Source organism: Physeter macrocephalus, chromosome 3, assembly GCF_002837175.3.
Source record: "Physeter macrocephalus isolate SW-GA chromosome 3, ASM283717v5, whole genome shotgun sequence".
NCBI lineage: Eukaryota > Metazoa > Chordata > Mammalia > Artiodactyla > Physeteridae > Physeter > Physeter macrocephalus.
Window position 1 is genome coordinate 7,874,689 of NC_041216.1, and position 17,293 is coordinate 7,891,981.

Below are 17,293 nucleotides of genomic sequence, written 5' to 3' on the forward strand. Positions count from 1 at the left end.
GCCACAACAGTGAGAGGCCCATGTACCACCAAAAAAAAAAAAAAAAAAAAAAAACCTATAAGCAAGAAATTCAGTTGTTTTCTGTTAAAAAGAAAATGTTATTGTTCCTTATATCTCAGTGTCTCCTACTGAAAATTCACATCTGAAATTACTTTTAGAATCACTGCTAGAAAATACTGTTTTTTTTAAAGCGGATCCAGTAATGTTTGCTCCATTTAATAATGGCACACACTTATGTAATCATATTCTCTGATCAGTCACAACATTAGAATTATCTGTATTTTCCTACTGCAGTCTTTTTTTTTTAAAGTCTGTTTCTACTTTTTAAAAAATTCTTATTGGAGTATAGTTGCTTTACAATGTTGTGTTAGTTTCTACGGTCCAGCAAAATGAATCAGCTATACATATACACAGATCCCCTCGATTCTGGATTTCCTCCCCATGGTCACCACAGTGCATTACACAGAGTTCCCTGTACTATACAGTATGTTCTCATTAGTTGTCTATTTTATACACAGTATCAATAGTGTACATGTGTCAATCCCAACCTCCCAATTCCTCCCACCTCCCCTGTCCTTATTTCTTTTAATTTTTTTTTCATATATCTTTTTATGAACTGCCCCAAATTCACTGTGGAAAGGGTTAAGTTTGAACAAATATAAAGAAATTATACCCAGGGACTTCCCTGGCAGTCCAGTGGTTAAGACTCCGGGCTTCCACTGTAGAGGGCACAGGTTCAACGCCTGGTTGGGGAACTAAGATTCCACATGCTGCGCGCAGTGCGGCCAAAAAAAAAAAAAAAATTATACCCAACATAATAAACTTATGAAGTTTTTTTTCCCATTTGTATACTTTGCTTTAAAATTTTCTGAAACAGCAAATTGTTAAAGGTATATTCTTACTGTATTAAGTACATTCTTACTATAATATAGTATTTTTTAAAAACCTATAGGCAAATATTATGACTTTATTCATAATCACCAAAAACTAGAAACAATACAATTGTCTTTCAACTGGCAAGTGGATAAACAAATTGTGCTACATCCATAAAATAGAATGTTAGTCACCAATAAAAAGCAACTGCTGGGATTCCCTGGTGGCGCAGTGGTTGAGAATCTGTCTGCCAATGCAGGGGACACGGGTTCGAGCCCTGGTCTGGGAAGATCCCACATGCCGCGGAGCAACTAGGCCCGTGAGCCACAACTACCGAGCCTGCGCGTCTGGAGCCTGTGCTCCGCAACAAGAGAGGCCGCGATAGTGAGAGGCCCGCTCACCGCAATGAAGAGTAGCCCCCGCTCGCCGCAACTAGAGAAAGCCCTCACACAGAAACGAAGACCCAACACACCCAAAAATAAATAAATAAATAAATTTTTTAAATTTAAAATAAACTTAAAACTTAAAATATAATTTCAATTAAATTTTAAATTTTAAAAATTTAAAGAAATTTATTTTTAAAAAAGCAACTGCTGATGCATGCAACAATATGGATGAATCTCAAATACATGCTAAGTGAAAGAAGCAAAACTCATACGGCTGCATACTGTACTATGTCATTTATACAACTTTCTGAAAACACAAAATTACAGAAAAGAAAACAGATCGGGGCTAGAGGTAGGGGACAGGATGGCTGTAAAGGGACATGAAAGAATTTGGGGGTTGATGGAACTGTTCTACATCTTGACTATGTTGGTAGTTACTGAAATATATGTATTTGTCAAATTTTACTGAATTGTACAATAAGAAGGGTAAATTTTACTCTACATAAATTTGACCTCAATAAACCTTAAATATATTTTTCACATGCCTTGAATCAGTAATTTCACTTCTACAGTTACAGACAAAAATTACACATAATGCTGTTTGCTTCAGCCTTTTTCAGTAACAACTTCAATGAGATATAATTCACATGCCATATAATTCACCCATTTAAAGTGCACAATTCAATCAATGTTAGTATCTTCAGAGTTATACAACCATGACCACAATCAATTTTAGAATATTTTCATTACCCCAGAAAGAAATCTCAAACCCTTTGTCTATCACTCCCTTGTCCCAGCATTTTCCCCTAGTTTAGCCTCATTTTTAATAGGAAATAATTTTAAACAACCTAAGAACTGGAGAATATTCCTATATTATGGTTTATATGTAGGAAAGAATATTACAATGCCATTAAAATTATGTTAACAAGTATATTTTTAATAACAGAAGCAGTGCTTAGGACAAAAATTTAGGTTAAAAAAATTCAGGAAACAAAATTATATAAGTAGTAGTTATGCCTGAATAAAATATTATGATTTTTTTAAAAGGCACAAAGGTTAAGAAAAACGGCCTGTCAATCAATGTGGCTGTACTATCAGAATTTATATAAGAGAATGGAATGAGAAGTAGTTGGAACAATTTGGACAGGTCTTTAGGATATACGGTAAAAATATTTAGAAAACTGGTACTCAACCAGAGGCAATTTTGCCCCTCAGGAGACATCTCGCCATGCCTGGAGATATTTTTAGTTCTCACAAATGGGGAATGAGGGCTACTGGCATGTAGTTGATAGAGAGCAGGTACGCTGCTAAACATCCACAATGCACAGAACAATTCGCCCTGCCCCAAACAAACAATTACCTGGTACAAAACGTCAATGGTATTGAGGTTGAGAAACTCTAACCTACACTTTATAGTGAAGTTGTTATATAAAGAAATAACAGTTTCCTCCTTCATCCCCATTACTATGTATATTCTTTTCCAGTTTTCCCACCTCAGTTTATGATGCCACCAACTATCTAGTTTAACAAGGTAAAAACCTAGGGGTCAGCAGTCTTCTTTATTTTCCTACATTCATCCATCAACAAGTCCTATTGACTCCATCTCCAAAATGTATCACAAAATTCTCACCATCTCCACCCACCCCAAACAATGGTTACCTTCACACAAGGATTACACCCAAAGAGCCTCCTAACTGACCCTGTTGCCCACCTTGCTCCCTGAAGGTCATCCTGCACACAGGAGCTAAAGGAATCTTTTGAAGAGCTCATATTTGAATACCACAAACTGGCTTCTCAGAGGAATATCTTAACATTGTTTCTTCCCATCCCAATCACTCACTATCATATTATCCTGTGCTCTCATGTTCTTCACTACCTGAAATTATTTTATCAATTTGTTGTTTATTTTCTATCTTGCCCCCCCCATTAGCACGAACCTTGACTTTCTTTTTCTTTTGTTCATATTATTTCTCTAGCACCTAAAACCATGTGTGAAATGTGTCTTAAATATTTGTTGAATGAACCAATCTCTCTTACACTAATGTTGATCTATTTGCTCCACTGGAGCCAAAGACTAACGTGACACTACATCTCCGAAGAAAGGAGACTGAAATCTCCTTAAGTGCACTACTATTCTTAATGTTAGTCAGCCAAAAAACAAGAAATTATAGTTCAGGATGTTAGCTCCTTAGAAGGAGGGGGCAATGAGTTCTTTCCCCCAGATCTCAAACTGCTTCCAAGTTCCAAAGAAAAGATATCCTCTGCTCACTAGACAAGCTGAAGGCTTAGTAGGTAAATGTCGCACATTTCTCCTAGATCAGCCATATGTAAGAGCCAGTTGTATTTGTTTTCTAATTCCCTCCTACTATGCTAAACTTTTAATAGCCTTGTGTAAAAGTCATAGCCTGATCTCAGCTGTGTTGGGTGGAATTAAGCAAAGATTCTGTCTCCACATTTGGGCTGCAGAGCCCAAGCAGAACCCCTACCAAAGCTAACATGATAGTAGCAGAGATAACCAAAAAGAAACTCTCCCATGAAGGAAAAGTAAACTTCTAGGATGAGAGTAAGAGCTGTGAGGCAACCTGCCGCTTGCCACAGGGAAAGAGTCCAAAGAGTACCTATCTTGGAGAATTAGAATAGTAGTGAGGAAGCCAATGTGTTACCTTATAGATGAACAGATTTTCATTCCTGAAGATAAACCAGTCTCCAACGTATAAAATGAATGGGGTAGAGGAAACAGTAGAGAACGGAAAGGGAAAACGAGTCGTAAAGGCAAGGAAAGTAAAAAGACAAAGCACGTAAAACAAGTACCAGAACTAGGATGGTGGCAGGAAAAATAAAGTTTTAAAAATCATGGGACTTGGGACTTCCAAGACTTTCAACAAGATTGAACAGTTAGTATTTCTGGATGATTCACCTTATAAAAAAACGAGAGTTGGGACTTCCCTGGTGGCACAGTGGTTTAGAATCCACCTGCCAATGCAGGGGACACGGGTTTGATGCCTGGTCCGGGAAGATCCCACATGCCACGGAGCAACTAAGCCCGTGCGCCACAACTACTGAAGCTGTGTGCCACAACTACTGAAGCCTGCGTGCCTAGAGCCCATACTCCGCAATAAGAGAAGCCACCACGATGAGAAGCCTGCGCACCACAACGAAGAGTAGACCCCGCTCGCTGAGACTAGAGAAAGCCCGCACGCAGCAACAAAAACCCAACACAGCCAAAAAAATAAATAAATTTATTAAAAAAAAAAAAAAACAACAAAAACCCAACACAGCCAAAAATAAATAAATTTTATTAAAAAAAAAAAAAAAATCACGGGACTTCCCTGGTGGTCCAGTGGTTAAGAATTCGCCTTCCCATGCAGGGAATGCGTGTTTGATCCCTGCTCAGGGAACTAAGATCCCACATGCCGCAGGGCAACTAAGCCCGTGCGCCACAACAAAAGATATGACGTGCTGCAACTAAGACCCGAAGCAACCAAAATAAATTTTTAAAAATAAATTTATTTAATTTTTATTAATTTAATTAATTAAATTAAAATCATATCAGATAATCTCAACAAGACTTACCAACTAAAACTGGATTAATGGACTTCCCCAGTGGTGCAGTGATTAAGAATCCGCCTACCAATGCAAGGGACACGGGTTTGAGCTTTGGTCCAGGAAGATCCCACACTGCTGCAGAGCAACTAAGCCTGACACCACAGCTACTGAGCCTGAGCTCTAGAAGCCGCGAGCCACAACTACTGAAGCCCGCACGCCTAGAGCCCGTGCTCCGCAACAAGAGAAGCCACCACAATGAGATGCCCGCGCACCAAAACAAAGAGTAGCCCCGCTCGCAGCAACCAGAGAAAGCTCGCGCGCAGCAATGAAGATGCGACGCAGCCATAAATAAATAAACAAAATCAAAAACAAAAACTGGATTAATAAGAGAAAGGGGGCTTCCCTGGTGGTGCAGTGGTTGAGAGTCCACCTGCCGATGCAGGGGACATGGGTTCATGCCCCGGTCTGGGAAGATCCCACATGCTGCGGAGCGGCTAGGCCCGTGAGCCATGGCCACTGAGCCTGCGCATCCGGAGCCTGTGCTCCACAATGGGAGAGGCCACAACAGTGAGAGGCCCACATACCACAAAAAAAAAAAAAGAGAGAGAGAAAGGGAAGAAGCAATATAACTAGTTTCTAACTTGGGTGAGATAACACAGGAAGAAAAACAGGTTAAGAAGGAACAGAGCACTATTTGGGAGAGTAAGTACTTGTCAAGGATATAGAGAGTTCTTCTGTTTTAGGCATACTGACTTAGCAATATTTGTAAGACATCAAAATACAAGTCAAAGCTCACATTTGGAAACACTGATATTGAGTTTTAGAGACAACAGGGAAGCAAAGAAGAAAGGAAATCACATAATGTATTTAATGGGTAGTGGTTAAAATCACTGTAGAAGGGATTACCCAAGAAAAATACAGGCTGAGGGAATAAGTCCTACTGGGCAAACAAAGAGTCAAAATGACTGAAAAGGAGCAATTCAAGAGAAGAACCATGCGAATGCCTTCTTATAAATAAGGGAGAAGTTTCAAGGAAGGAGTGGGCAATAGGGTCAGATGTCTAACAAAGATGAAAAAAGAAGGGGCTTCCCTAGTGGCGCAGTGGTTAAGAATCCACCTGCCAATGCAAGGGACAAGGGTTCAAGCCTTAGTCCGGGAAGATCCCAATGCCGCGGAGCAACTAAGCCCATGCGCCACAACTACTGAGCCCACCCACCACAACTACTGAAGCTCACCTGCCTAGAGCCCATGCTCCAGAAGAAAAGCCACTGTGATGAGAAGCCCATGCACTGCAAGAAGAGTAGCCCCCGCTCACCACAACTAGAGAAAGCCCACGCGCAGCAACTAAGACCCAACACAACCAAAAATAAGATAAAAATATAAATAAATTTTTAAAAAAAAGGAAAGTTCTGAAAAAGCATCAATTAGATTTGGTGATTATTAGATCATTTCAGTGATCTTAAAGAGAATTTCCAGGGGGTGGGATGAATTGGGAGATTGGGATTGACATATATACACTACTGATAGTATGTATAAAATGGATAACTAATAAGAACCTACTGTATAGCACAGGGAACTCTACTAAATGCTCTGTGGTGACCCAAATGGGAAGGAAATCCAAAAAAGAGGGGATATATGTATACCTATAGCCGATTCACTCTGCTATATAGTAGAAACTAACACAACATTGTAAAGCAACCGTATACTCCAATAAAAATTTTTTTTAAAAAGAGAGTATTTCAGTGGTGAAACAGAAGGAAAAGCAGATGTGGTTGAGGAGTGAATGGGAAATATACAGCTGATACCATCGCAAAAAAACTCCAAAGTCAAAAGACTTGCCTGAGTTCAAATTGTAGTCTATAACTACCATTTCCCACTGAAAGGAAGTTCTTGGAGTTAATTCCAAATCTGAAATGGTAATGTACAGGATGAAATTCCAAATCTGAAATGGTAATGTATAGGATGAGCCTAGAAACATCTTTTTGGCCCAAAAGGGAAGACTCTTTCAAGGACTACTGGAGTTAAGTCAAAAGGATACAGGTGCCTAAGTATTTTATTCTTTTTGATGCTAATATAAATGAAATCATTTTCTTGATTTCCTTTCAGGATTGTTCATTACTAGTGTATAGAGATACAACTGATTTTTTTGTGTTGATTTTTTTACCCTGAACTTTTCTGAATTTCTCACAGGGTTTGATTTTGGTGGGGGGTAGATTATTAGAGGTTTCTACATACATGATCATGTCCTCTGTAAATACAGTTTTACTTCTTTCTTTCCAATTTGGATGTCTTTTATTTCTTTCCTGCCTAACTGCTCAGGCTAAAACTTCATATACATTGAGTAGAAATGCCAAAATAGGGCATCCTTGTCTTATTCCTATTCTGAGGGGAAAAATTTTCAGTCTTTCATCATCAAATATGATGTCAGCTATGATTTTTCACATATGGCCTTTATCATGTTGAGAAAGTTCCCTTCTATTCCTAGTTTCTTGAGTGCTTTTATAAAAGGTGTTGGTTTTCTTTTCAAATGTTTTTTTTCCTATATCAACAAATATGATCATGTGTTTCTTTCCTTCATTCTATCGATGTGGTGTATTACACTCACTGATACTTCGAAAAATTTAACCAAGGAGGTGTAAGACTTACACACTGAGAGACTTGTACAAAACATTGCTGAAAAAAATGAAAGAAGACCTAAATAAACTGGAAGACATCTCATTTATTGGGACATTTAATAGTGTTGGGATGAAAAATACTACCCAAGAGATTGACAGATTCAATGCAATCCCTATCAAAATTCAAATGGCACTTTTCACAGAAACAGAAAAATATCCTAAATTTCATATGGAATTTTAAAAGACCCCAAGTAGCCAAAACAATCTTGGGAAAAAAAAAAGTTAGAAGACTTAACACTTTCCAATTTCAAACTTCCTACAAAGCTACAGTAATCAAAATAGTGTAAACAAGGGACTTCCCTGGCAGTCCAGTGGTTAAGACTCCGTGCTCTCGGGACTTCCCTGGTGGCGCAGTGGTTAAGAATCCGCCTGCCAATGCAGGGGATATGGGGTCAATCGCTGGCCTGGGAAGATCCCACATGCTGTGGAGCAACTAAGCCCGTGCGCCACAACTACTGAGCCTGCACTCTAGAGCCCACAAGCCACAGCTACTAACCCCACGCACCTAGAGTCCATGCTCCGCAACCAGAGAAGCCACCACAATGAGTAGCACAGGGACCGCAACAAAGAACAGCCCCTGCTCGTCGCAACTAGAGAAAGCCCACGTGCAGCAACCAAGACCCAATGCAGCCAAAAATAAATAAATAAAATTTATTTTTAAAAAAGATTGTGCTCTCACTGCCAAGGGCCCAGCTTGAATCCCTGGTCGGAAAACTAAAATCCCCAAGCCGCTAGGGCAAAACAAAAAACAAACAAACAAAAAAACCACAATGAGGGCTAAATTAGGAATTTGGGATTAACAGATACATACTACCATATATAAAATAGATAAACAACAAGGACCTGCTGTAGAGCACAGGGAACTATATTCAATATCTTGTAATAACCTATAATGGAAAAAAATCTGAAAAAGAATATATACATGTATAACTGACTCACTCTACTGTACACCTGAACATTGTAAATCAACTACACTTGAAAAAAATCAAAACCACAATGAATGTAACATACAACATGATAAATAAAATTAATACTGCTGTATGTTACACATGAAAGTTGTTAAGAGAGTAAGTCTAAGAATAAGTCTAGATTTCTAAGCAAAGTGTTGAGGTGAGCCTGGATACCCCCTTGCTGCTTATAGGAAAAAGGGAAAGGAAAGAGATAAACTGAAGAAGGAACCATTAAGCAAAAAGGAAACAACTCTTAATGATTTGAGCCTATCCAGATTGCAAAGGATGATAAAATTAGGAAATCCATTATAAGAAAAGTGTGCTCTAGGGAGAGGGTGAAGGGTGTAGCTGGGCAACCACTTACTGAAGATATTAAGTGTGTGATTCATAGATCCAATTAATCATCTCAACTTAAGTCAGGGATAGAGATGGGGTTATCCAGGAAAGATCTGTGAAGAACTATCTTTTCTAACTGTGTGGATACCCTTAATGTATAGAGGAGACTCACAGGTTTTTGAGCATTATTAAACCAGAAAAAACACGGCCAGACTGTTCTTAAAGGAACAGAGACTAGACAAAGTGGAAAAAAAAAAAAGCTGACTTCTGGAATTCTATGGGCAGGAGAGAGCTAATAAAATTACTCAGCTGCAAACACGTGCTACTCTTCAAGAAAAAGAAAAATGACTCCAAAGACAGAGCCACAGACACAAAGGCAGAGGCTAGAGAAGCAGGCCCAAAACAGGGGTCTACAGTGCCTTCATGGACCCAGAGGGCAGAAGATCAAGTCACAGAGAATTATTCTCAGGTCTTGAGAATTATTCTCTTGTCCTGGTGGGTTCTGAACTTGATTAGGACTAGTGATCCCTTTATTCCTTCCATTTTCTTCCTTTTAGAAAAGCAATGTCCATGCTATGCTTGTCCCACAATTGTATTTTGGAAGTAGAAAAACTTTTTTCTGGTTTCACAGGTCCACAAATAAAGAGAAATTTTACTCCAGATGGACCATACCCAGAGTCACACCTATACCTAATTTAGATGGTTGAAGATACTGAGATTTGGGACTTTTTGAGCTGATGATATTAGAAGAGTTGGGCTTAAAAATTCACGTTGTAATGAGCTGAGACTTTCGGGGTGTTGAGATGAGGTGAATGTATTTTGCATACAGAATGGACATGAAGTTTGGGGACAAAAGGGCGGACTGTAGTGGGTTGAATTGTGGCCCCTAAAAGACATGTCCACCCAGAACCTCAGAATGTGTGAAGAATGGGTTTTGCAAATGTAATTAAGGTAAGGATCTTGAGATGAGTGCATCCTGAATTAGGATGGACCCTAAATCCAATGAAGAGTATCCTTATAAGACACTGAAAGACATAGAGAGAAGGCGGCAGTGTGAAGATGGAGGCAGAAACTGGAGTTATACTGCCACAAATCAAGGAACACAAATCAATCCACAAGAAGCTGGAAGAGGCAAGGAAGGATTCTTTCCTAGAGCCTTCAGAAAGAACACTGCCTTGCCAACAACATATTTTCAGACAGCCAGCCTCCAGAACTGTGAGATAACAAATTTCTGTTGTTTTAAGGCAAGTTGGTAGTAATTTGTTACGGCAGCCTTTGGAAACTAATACAGACACCCATGGATCAAAAATATGACAAATTTAAACATCAAAAAGAATACTAACCACAATAAATTTAAATATATAAACTATATTAAAATTAATGAGTTCACAGTGGTATCCCCTCCCAAACCTCAACTTTGGGATTTGCTAAGGTATCAATTCATTCTTCTGAAAATTGGTAAATAAAAGGGAAAAAATAAGCATTTATTCTGCTTCTCCTGTATAAATGATTTTACAGGGTAACCAAATAATTGATAAAGGAACTCTTTATGAAAGAATTCCAGTGAATAAATGTAGGAGAAATGATAGAAAATCACTCTTCTAATGAAATAGTGGATCTAGGCAACAATTATCAATGGCTGATAAATCCATTAGGTGAAAAATTTAGAAGAAAATTATGTTGGATCTGCTAACAGAACCTAAACCAATCAATTTTAGTATCACTAAGTGTGACAACCACCAGAAACTTAAGAGACATATAAACCAAATGAAATGGTAAATCTCATTTGGATAGTGATTTAAACAAACCAATTGTAAAAAGACATTTAAAGAATCAAAGAAGGGCTTCCCTGGTGGCGCAGTGGTTGAGAATCTGCCTGCCAATGCAGGGGACACGGGTTCGAGCCCTGGTCTGGGAAGATCCCACATGCCGCAGAGTGGCTAGGCCCGTGAGCCACAATTACTGAGCCTGCGCGTCTGGAGCCTGTGCTCCGCAACAAGAGAGGCCGCGATAGTGAGAGGCCCGCGCACCGCGATGAAGAGTGGCCCCCACTTGCCGCAAATAGAGAAAGCCCTCGCACAGAAACGAAGACCCAACACAGCCATAAATAAATAAATAAAATTTTTTAAAAAAAAGAATCAAAGAAGTCTGAACTGGATTAAGGAACTCAATTTTGTTAGGTATAACAGTATTGTGGTTGTATTTTTTTTTAATTCTTATCTGTTAGAAATACATACAGAAGTACTTACAGATTAAATGATGTGATACCTGAGACTTCTTTGAAGTTATTTCATAGCAAGGAAGGAAAGAAGGGAGGGAGGGAGCAAGGAAAGAAAGGAAAGAAAGAAAGAAAAAGAAAGGAAGGAAGAAGTTAGATGAGACAGGAATGGCAAAATATTGATAACTGTTTAGTTGCCTCCTGGAATGATGCAATTAAGAATTTGCAGCATCACCTGATAGAGTGACTATACGTCCTAATTAGTCCAGGACAGTCCCAGTTCATGGCTATTGTCCCACTGTAATTATTAAATAGCACACCCTTTCATTCTTAAAATTGTCTGATGGGAAATAAACTATACAATCACTCTATTTATGAATTTTTCTTTCCAAAGAAACTGAACCTAAATCTCATAAAGCTCTACCAATTCAAGTTCTCAACCTTGGCTGCAAACTGAAATCACTTGGGAAATTTTTTTAAATACTGATGCCTAGAATCCACCCTATGAATTGATTTAATTGACCTAGGAATCAGGATATTTAAGAGCTCGCCACATAATTCTAATGTTTCAGCCAAAATAGAGAACCACTGCTCTATATCTAACTATTTTGTGGAAAATATGAAGGGTAATTGAACACGTTAAACACCATGAGAATTCGATCAGCCAAAACCAGAATGTGGTAAATTCTCCTGGACAAATGAGCTAGTTTTTAAAACAAATAAATAGCATGAGAAACAGTGCAGGGGCTATAGGGGATGGGGGATGGGGGGACGGTTAAAGTCAACAGAAACTTAAGAGACATATAAACCAAATGAAATGGTAAATCTCATTTGGATAGCGATTTAAACAACCAATTGTAAAAAGACATTTAAAGAATCAAGAGAAATCTGAACTGGATTAAGAAACTCTTAATTTTGTTAGGTATGATAGTATTGTGGTTGTATTTTTTTTTAATTCTTATCTGTTAGAAATACATACAGAAGTATTTATAGATTAAATGATGTGATACCTGAGATTTCTTTGAAGTTATTTCATCAAAGAAAGAAAGAAAGGAAAAAAGAGAAAGGAAGGAAAAAGGTGGATGAGACAGGAATGGCAAAATGTTGATAACTGTTTCGTTGTCAAAACTGGGTATTAAGAACATGGGGTTTATTGTATCAATCTATATTTTATATTCTATATTGATATGGAATTATGAAACAGTTTTTAAATTTTGCCTATAAATGTGTAGTATGCATGTGAGTGTATATATATAAATTTGTAAGACATTTTGGGAAATGTAAAGAAAGATGAACACATGTGATCTTTGACCTCCAAGATTAGTGGGTAGCCTATATGTTGGACAAAAAAGGTTTGTTCAGGTACTGTCTTTGGTCAAAGGCAGGAAGGCAGCTAACTCAAGATTCTGGGAGGCCAGAACGATAAGAATGAAATTAAAATAACATTATAAGTATTCCCTAAGCATAAGAAAGTGAGTGTGGGTATATTAGTGCTAAATTCCAGAGGATGAACGTAACCGGACTTTGAAAAGCCCATGCTCTTACTATTGGGTTGAGCCATATGAAAAGGAATTTCTGTACGTCAAATATTAGCAATTTTGTATGGTAGAGCCCAATACTATGTTAAAATGCTTTCTTTTTCTTTCTTTTGCTAAAATAATTACTTACTGTTAACTCATAGTAAAATAATCAGAATATTTAAGGGAAATGTCAGTCTTTTTAAAAAAGTAGTAGTCAGTTTTCTTTAAAGTTGGTCTCCTAATACAGAACTCAAAAATATCTTCTAAATATCCAGAGAAACTGCAATTGTACATTTATCTATTTATATTCTCTTCAGTATATAATAAAATCATTCCATTTTCAAAGGAAGCATAAGCTTTATATTTAAAATGAATCATAGCTTTAAAATATTTGGTGTATATGTCTTAAAAATAAACATGTGAGTTGCACATGTTTTAAGGTTATCTCAAGATATATTTCATAGGCAGAAAGTTAATTTGATGCTTCCTGAGAAGTAATTTACATCGATTTGATTTAAATATAATTCAATGTTTTTTGTTTTGTTTCTTCCTGGTTTTTTTTTTGCGGGGGGGGGGGGGGTTGCCGCACCACGTGGCATGCAGGATCTTAGTTCCCCAACCAGGGATCGAAGCCTGCGCCCTCTGCAGAGGAAGTGCGGAGTCTTAACCACTGGACCACCAGGGAAGTCCCTAATTCAGTATTATTTTAACAACCAAAAATTCCAAATAATGAATTCTGAACCTATACTATTATTTACACATATTACTATATATCATATATATTAATAACTAATGTATATTAATTACTGCATGTTATTATAATGAATTCTAACCTATACTATTTATCAAACAGTACAATTTTTCAAATGGTACTTGATCCTGTTTTAGCCTATTATATCATGACTTTGAGCTCTCTCTGTGCTGCGGTTTCCTCATTTATAAAATGGGACAATAATAGTAACTACTATTTATGGAATTAATGAGGATTAAAAAATATACTACATATAAAATATTTAGAATGACTGGAAATTAAAATGTTTATAAATACCAGGTATTATCATTATTTACAGAAGCCTCTGCTAGTTACAAGATGGGCACTGTGAAAACAATTCAGGATCACTGTCAACACTAGAATCGTCTCTTCGAAATGCTCTCTATATATGAAGAGCCAATGCATTCTTAAAGTAGATAACTTACACTGTGTACACATGATCTGCAAATATTTTTAATATGTACCACCATGTGTTTTTTGTGTTTTTTTTTGGTTGTTTTTTTTTTTTTGCGGTACGCGGGCCTCTCACTGTTGTGGCCTCTCCCGTTGCGGAGCACAGGCTCTGGACAAGCAGGCTCAGCGGCCATGGCTCACGGGCCCAGCCGCTCCGCGGCATGTGGGATCTTCCCGGACCGGGTCACAAACCCGTGTCCCCTGCATTGGCAGGCGGGCTCTCAACCACTGCGCCACCAGGGAAGCCCATACCACCATGTTTTTAAGCAACACATTTAGCCAAAAGACAAAAGATAAAAAGTTCATTGAGGAATTAAGAGGGATAAACCTTTTGCAATTATTTTATTATAAAATATTAAAATAACAGAAATCCAAAACAAAACTTCTCCATAATTCCATCAGTAGTAAAATCAATGTTTTCATTTGTTCAAGTTATTTTCTATTCCTGTCTACATGCACGTTCAATTTTTACATACTTACAATAACAAAACAGATTACATTTTCACTTAATATTATACCCCGAGTATTTTTCCATTTTGCAAAATTTTCCCCCTTAGTCTCCCTTTCCTTTCTCATCCCCACCTGCTGAAGGTAATCAATGGTAACAGCCTGACATGTGTCCTCCACAAGTTTCTCCAAGCTCATACATATACAAGTATAGACACATATGTGAGGAAGAAAGATCACTTTGTTTTTACAAAAATGGAAGCATACTACTTATACATATGCTTTCTCTTTCTATTAAGCATGCCAAACACATATACCTCAAATTTAATATACAGAAAAGTTTTAAGTATGAAAATGGATACAACTTACTAGACCAGGTAATAACACATACATTTACAAAAGTTATTATTATTTTGTATGTAACCTTTGAAAAGATAAAGGGATTTCACAAAAAAATATGGCCACCAGATTTAGTTAGATCTCATGCTTCTAACAGTTTATTACAATAACCATGCATAAAATAACCCCTCTACTTACAAGCCTACGTAATGAATTTTAAAACTTATTTCAGAAAATAAAAATTTCACAGTCTTTAAAAAAACTCATAAATAATATCTCAAAAGTATCCTGACTTTAAAGTAAGAGAGTGTGAGTGTGTGTGTTAATACTGGCTTTCAGGGACTTCCCTGGCGGTCCAGTGGTTAAGACTTCGCCTTCCAATGCAAGGGGTGCGGGTTTGATCCCTGGTCAGGGAGCTAAGATCCCACACACCTCACAGCCAAAAAACCAAAACAACATAAAACAGAAGCAATATTGTAACAAAATTCAATAAAGACTTTTAAAATGGTCCACATCAAAAAAAAAAAAAAACCTCAGTGCCTTAAAAAAAAAAAAAAAAAATACTGGCCTTCATTTGAACTTGGTTCCTTCTAAGGCAGAGATGATAGATGGATGTAGTGCTCACCCACCCACATACTCAGCTTCCCCATGTTCACAAATTGAGAAACTGGCATTCAGATATAGTCTGAATACAATCAAATCAATCTTACCTAATTAATACCTATTGTCCTAAGTGCCCACAAACATAAGACACCAGGCAGACCTACAAAGAATTTAAGGTTGTTAACTCAATGGTTTTAAAACACACTCTCCCATCTAACCATAATCCACAACAATCACAAGATCCTTAAATCTGGATTCACAGAAGAGAACTTAGGGTGTAAAGGGTGATATGAAAGATAACTGAAGGTCCCAGAGTTACAAACCAGATAACTTAGTACCCGAGCCATAGAGCCTCTAATGCAACAGGTAAACTTTTCTTACCAAAAATCAATTTTTGAGTTCCTATTATGTGAAGGTCATAGGTGTTGGAGATGCAAAAAGCATATAATGGCCCTACCCTTATGGAGTTCACAATATAGCAGAAGAGTCAGAATATATAATTCTAAATGATCATAAATACCATATACCACAGCATAATGCCTAGCGTATAGTTCATGAACTAGCACAGGTACTCAACAATTTTTTGTGACTTATGATTATAAAAGTCAAAGGCAGTAAGCATCATAAATACAGTACCATGTCATCAATGAAATTTCAGATTAAATAATCTAAACTTATTATCTAGGCCTGCGTAGTTTGTTTTACTTCAAGGCAAACTATTTTATAAGATACTGTACTTCTGTACACAGTCCCCACTAATCTGCTTGGAGTACACATATGGAATCCACGTGGAGTTTAAGCACAGGCACAGACAAAAAATGAAGGAAAAAAAGCACATGCACCATGTGTACCATTTAAGACAACTCTACTGAACATTCTAACCAAACTATCAAAACCAAAATGGATTATGGAGCCTAAAAGACACTGACTGTAACCTTCCTCCACAATGAAACTGGTAAAATAATGGGGAAAACCTGTACGAGTGCTCTGTATATTACATACTGTTAAAAAATAATGAAGTTTAGACTGCTACCAGTGTGGCACCTTTTAAGTGTATTAGAAGAGAAAGAAGTATTTAATATCTAGTTGAATTTGTTACCAAAGCACAAAGATGTTTTCTAAAACGTTCTATCTTATACTGTGAATGACAACAGCATTAGTAGTAATTGGATTCAGAGACCTCGCTGAATAAACATTACACATCTAAAATAATTTATTCTTTATATTTTAATTGGTGGACCACATGCCATACGCCTTCACTGAAGCATAATGAGGATCCAGTTTAAAACTGGCTCACAGCATGAAGAAGCATTTAAAATTTCAAAACACGTGCATTCCATAACCAATATACTAAGTGAACTATTTGGACATACTATCACACAGCTTAATTTGTCCTATGTATGAGGAAGATCTAATTACTGCATGAGGGAGATCTAAAATTTTATAAACCTATCAACAATAAAGTTTAATTGCTCAATACTACAGTGAAATGCATTAAAATAAGAACTGATGAATAAAGAAATAAATGTGGGTAAATATGTGATAAAACAAGTATAGTAAAATGTTAATGGTAGAATCTAGATGGTGGATACCATGGACACTCCCTGTAAATTTTTTCAGCTATGTAGCTGAAAATATTTTCCTTATAAATTGTGGAAAAAATACTGCTTGACACTTCCCTCATTATTTACCATTTAAGCTTTTAAGGAGAGACTCATAGATTTTAAAAACTCCTATGTGGCATCCAAAACAAGCACCGTAGTTGGGACAAACATGGATTCAAATCCCAGCTCAACCTCTTAACTAGCTATCTGATCTTAACTGTGTAACCCCTCTACGCCTACATTTCCTCATCTGCAAAACAGGTTTTACATAGTAAATGTGAGGTTTAATTCTTCCTATAAAGCACAGTGCCAGGCACATGGTAAGCACTCAAAATGTTAGTTGTATTATCTATATGAGATTGCTAACTTCATGAGAAATCGAAAGGGCATTCTGAATAAAGATTACGCAGTAATTTTTTAGGTAGTTGGCTTAACACTAACTTCATTTTGATACCGTTCACAAAAAGGAAGATTCCTGGTAGTAAACTTACTGCTTAACACGCTAAGCGGGAGGACGGCGGGGGGGGGGGGGGGGGGGAAAATCTTAATATACTGCGCAAGCGAAAGTACC

General features: G+C 37.4%; 1 protein-coding gene across 8 annotated transcripts in view; it reads right to left on the reverse strand.

The window, feature by feature from the left end:
* Positions 1-17,293, reverse strand: part of ZMYM4 (zinc finger MYM-type containing 4) — a 207,923-nt gene that overhangs the window by 189,449 nt on the left and 1,181 nt on the right. Inside the window, exon 1 of one of the 8 annotated variants that reach the window (XM_055083001.1) lies at positions 11,016-11,043. The exons of the other annotated variants lie outside the window; for them this stretch is intronic. The gene's annotated coding sequence lies outside the window, so the exon portion shown is untranslated. Of the gene's footprint in view, positions 1-11,015; positions 11,044-17,293 lie in introns of those variants that run through there. 8 annotated transcript variants of the gene reach the window in all.